The sequence below is a fragment of the Zeus faber genome (genome assembly GCF_960531495.2).
Source record: "Zeus faber genome assembly, chromosome: 19".
Taxonomy (NCBI): Eukaryota; Metazoa; Chordata; class Actinopteri; order Zeiformes; family Zeidae; genus Zeus; species Zeus faber.
Window position 1 is genome coordinate 998,067 of NC_137206.1, and position 5,000 is coordinate 1,003,066.

The window sequence follows — 5,000 nt, forward strand, 5'->3', positions numbered from 1 at the left end:
TCCTGAACTGCCAGGGCGATGACGTCGTCCGTAGATCTGTTCGGGCGATATGCAAATTGAACAGGGTCTGGGGTGTCCGTTTGGAGCAGGTGGGGACCGTAGACTGGATCAGGGAGAGGTTGAATATGGAGGTGAATACCTCCACAAGCTGGTTGGCGCACACTCTGAGGACATGGCCTGGAACGCCATCAGGCCCTGGAGACTTCCGAGCGCTTACTCTTTTAAGAGCTCTCCTCACGTCAGCCGTAGACAGGATAGTGCAGTCATCGTGGTCCTCCGCTAGCCTTGCAGCTGGGATGGTGTTGCTCGCCTCAAACCATGCGTAGAAGGTGTTGAGCTCATCGGTAAGAGACACGGCTGGCTGGGCATCACTCCTGTTTCTCCCTTTATAGTCTGTGATGGTGCACAGTCCATACCACATGCGTCTGGGGTCGGAATGGGGGTAGTCCGACTCCAGCTTGTCCCTGTAGGCTCTTTTGGCATCTCTGATGGCTTTCCGAAGGTCATATCTGGACTTCCTCAAGGCCTCTATGTCCCCAGAGCTATAGGCGTAGGACCGTGCTCTGAGCTTAGCACAGACATCACTATTAACCCAGGGCTTCTGGTTGGGGAAAGTCCTGACCTTGACTCTCGGGACGACATCATCAGTGCACTGGGAGACGTAGGCTGAGACAGAGTCTGTGTATGCATCCATGTCCCCATCAGCTGCAACACAGAACATCTGCTAGTAGTGGTTTTGAAACAGTCCTGGAGAGTGGCAGTGGATTCCTCACTTCAGCGTTGGACTGTCCGACAAGCCGCTTTTCCTTGCTTTAATCGTTGTCTGCAGGTTGGTAGGAGAAGAATGGAGGTGTGATCCGCCTTACCAATGGCAGGGCGGGGGAGGGGTTTGTAGCTGTCCCTTAGTTGTGAATAACAATGGTCAGAGTCTGATCACCCCTCATAGGAAAGTTGATATGCTGGTGATATTTAGGCAAATCTTTCCTCATATTAGCCCTATTGTAAGTTGCAAAAAAGTCTGTATTAAGTGTCCAACGGACGTCCAGGAGTGCTTGTCCTTCATATTGTAAGAGCCACAGTGCACTGCATGCAAAAATAAGAACAATACAAATAATAATAATTACAAAACTATGAGCTGAATGCGGAGCCATTGCCGGTGCGTCCATACTACGGCGCACCCGGAAGTTTGACTTAATTCAGACTTAATTCCGATATAATTCAGACTTTATTCAGATTTAATTCAGACATGATTCTACGTAATTCAGCTTTAGTTCAGATGTAATTCAGATTTAATTCAGATGCAATTCAGACATAATTCAGATTTAATTCAGACTTAATTATGACTTAATTACGACTCAATTCAGATGTAATTCCGATGTAATTCCGATTTAATTCCACCATAATTCCGACTTAATCCAGACTTGCGATTCAGGCGTAAATCCAGGCATAATTCTGATTTAATTCAGACGTAAATCTGATTTAATCCAGATGTAATCTAGACTTGATTCAGACGTAATTCTGACTAAATTCAGATGTGATTCTGACTTAATCCAGACGTAATTCGGATGTAATTTAGACTTAATTCAGATGTAATTCAGAATTAATTCAGACGTAATTCAGACTTAATTCAGACTTTATTCAGACATAATTAAGATTTATTTCAGACATAGTTGAGATGCATATGCATATGAAGAATCTTCTGACTTGACTTCCACAAAATAGACAACTAAACAATCACAGTGTCTTTAAAACATAACTACAAAATTAAAAATGTTTGTTTTGCTAAAGAATTTGGAACAATGATAGACATTCAGGGTCATCAGCATCAAATATACCTGATTAATCAGTAAACATCAACTCTAATTCCACTTTGTGTTGATGTTCACGATGCTCTGGTGAATAGACAACTTCACAATTGACCGCAATTTCACAATTTTTCTGGCAACTTCTGAATCTTTTTCAGTTTGTTTTCTCAAAAAGGAAGCTCCTGAACGGCCACATACAGTATATACAAACACCTGCAATTTCCGGAGTGTGAGGCTTGGACTTGGACAAAAGAATATCTCGGTTCCATGAATTGTGTGCGCCTTAATAACGTCCATTATATGCTGTTTGTGCGCTCCGTGTCCTTGTTTGTATTGTTTCTCGACAAGACAAGCCCCTGACGGTGAAGTCGGTGCCACAATAATGTATTGAGCATGAATCGAACCTAATAACGTGTGGCATGTAAACACTCTCGCTCTGCCTGAGATCTACAAGTGGTTTTTTTTGTCTCTGACAAAGACGGCGAAGCCTCCAGCCTCCAGCTCCTCGGCTCCTTGGCAGCGTCTCCTCCATCATTGCTCAGCGGCGTTATTGACTATTTGACGCCGCTGGAGCGTTACTCCCGCTTCGAAGGATTCAGTGTTAAATTTATGGACTTCATATGAGCTTCGCCCACGAGAATCGGTGGACGACTGCGGCAGCAGCAGCAGCAGCAGCAGCAGCAGCAGCAGCAGCAGCAGCAGCAGCAGCAGCAGCAGCAGCAGCAGCAGCAGCAGCAGCAACGTCCACGACCTCCTTAACGTCCACGACGTCCTTAATCTCCACAACCTCCTTAACGTCCACGACATCCTAAACGTCCACTACATGCACAACGTCCTTAACATCCACAATGTCCTTAACGTCTTCGACGTCCATAACGTCCTTAAAGTCCACGACGTCCACGACATCCTTAACGTACACGACCTCCAGGACGTCCTTTCACGTCCACGACGTCCTTAACATCCACGACGTTCATGGCGTCCACGACGTCCATGACGTCCTTTATGTCCACGGCGTCCTTAACATCCACGATGTCCAAGACATCCTTAACATCCACAACGTCCTTAATGTCCACGACATCCTTAACGTCCATGACGTCCTTAAAGTCCACAACGTCCATGACGCCTTTGACGTCCACGACATCCTTAACGTCCATGAATGTCCACGATGTCCATGATGCCCTTAACGTCCACGACGTCCTTAACGTCCACGACATCCTTAAAGTCCTTAACGTCTACGACGTGCTTAACGTCTACGACATCCACGACATCCTTAAAGTCCACGATATCCATGACATCCTTAACATCCACAACGTCCACGACGTCTTTAACGTCCACGATGTCCACAACGTTCTTAACGTCCACGACGTCCTTAATGTCCACAATGTCCTTAACGTCCACGACGTCCACGATATCCACCACGTCCACGATATCCACCACGTCCACGATATCCACCACGTCCACGATGTCCACGAGGTCCTTAATGTCAACGAGGTCCTTAACGTCCACGACGACCTTAACGTCCACGACGTCCTCAACGTCCACGATGTCCTTAACCTCCACTACGACCACGACGTCCTTAACGTCCACGACATCCTTAACATCCACGATGTCCACGACGTCCTTAAAGTCCACGACTTCCAGGATGCCCTTAACGTCCATGACGTCCTTAACGTCCACGACGTCCACAACGTCCTTAACGTCCACAACGTCCTTAACTTCCACGACGTCGTTAACGTCCACCACGTGCACGACGTCCTTCAAGTCCACGACGCCCACAACGTCCTTAACATCCACGATGTCCTTAACGTCCACCACGTCCACGACATCCTTCACGTCCACGACGTCCACAACATCCTTAACGTCCACAACATCCTTAACATCCACGTCATCCACGACGTCCGTGACGTCCACGACGCTTGTTGATGCATTTCTTGCGGAGGTTTGGTGTTTGTTTCGTCCAACAGGGGCAGGATGCCATGGGGAGTGTTTTATTCCTCTCTTATGTTTCCCTCTAAAAGCTCAGTTTGCATGTTCCCTCGTGTTCATGCAGATTTTTTTCCACCCTAAAAGACGTGGACATTGGTCATCTTACACCGCCTGATGCGCTTGAGCAAGGGGTTTGCACTAGAACTGTATTTGGTTACTAATTCTTCTTCTTCTTCCATAACTTGTGAATGCTGGTTTATACGTTTTCTTGCGGAGGTTTGGTGTTGATTATTTCTAACACTCACACTTTTACCTCTATAAAGACCCCTAAATAAGTATTTTTCTAAATTCTCCTTCACTTGTTTTGGTGGCATCGTGGCTTGGCAGGTAGCACAGTTGCCTCACAGCAGGAAGAAGGTTCTGGCTTCAAACTTGACTTGGGGCCTTTCTGCTTGGAGTTGATATGTTCTCCATGTTCCCCTGAGGTTCCTTCCACCCTAAAGACATGTGTGTTAGGGTTGGACACTCCGACCGATTTCCAGAACTGTAGCTGGTTCTCGGCATGCCATGCTGTGGCCATCCCCTGCTCCTTCTTATTGTTGTTCTACTTTAGTCCGGTGGGGAAATGTCTACATTCCATCCCTCCAGGCATCCAGTCCTTTTCTTTACCTGTTTTTGCTGGTCAGTGTCGAGGGGATAATTGGTGCTCATACCAGCTGACACTGTTGAAAAGCAACGGTGGACAATGGCGTTCTCCATTGAAGTTAATCCATTATAGAGTCAACACTCAATTCACAATTTATAGAAAGTCACCAACAAGGCCGATGTTCTTATCTTTGGAAGAGTTTTGGAAACCTGAGCAAACGATCAGAGTTCTGTGTAGGAACGAGCCAGGTTTGTCCCTAGGCCTGAGCCAATCGCATTTGATTAATTCATCTTAAAACATACGCCTGAGAACCAGGCCAATCCTCAGCTCGTCTTTCATTTGTTCTGCAGAATACGTCTGGCCACCCTCCCGTTCAAACACATTAACACATGACCTCGCCAGTGTTGGCCAATCACAACCGTTTATCCTCTATGAAGTGGGTTTGATGCGATGACGATACACCTTACCAAGATGGCTGCCGCTGACGTGGAGCGGTCATGGCAGTATGAAACCAACTGGACGCTTTATTTTCTCCAAAAAAACTTTTGTTGGTAAGAAAGATGTGTTTGTCAAACTTCAAACGGGATTTGGTAAAAGTTTAATTTACCAACTCACTCACTCAG

General features: G+C 46.4%; 1 protein-coding gene across 1 annotated transcript in view; it reads left to right on the forward strand.

Annotated features, from left to right (window-relative positions):
- LOC307244631 (cadherin-7-like) overlaps positions 1–5,000 on the forward strand; it is a gene marked incomplete at both ends in the record, with an annotated part of 143,361 nt that overhangs the window by 42,951 nt on the left and 95,410 nt on the right. The gene's annotated exons all lie outside the window — the stretch shown is intronic.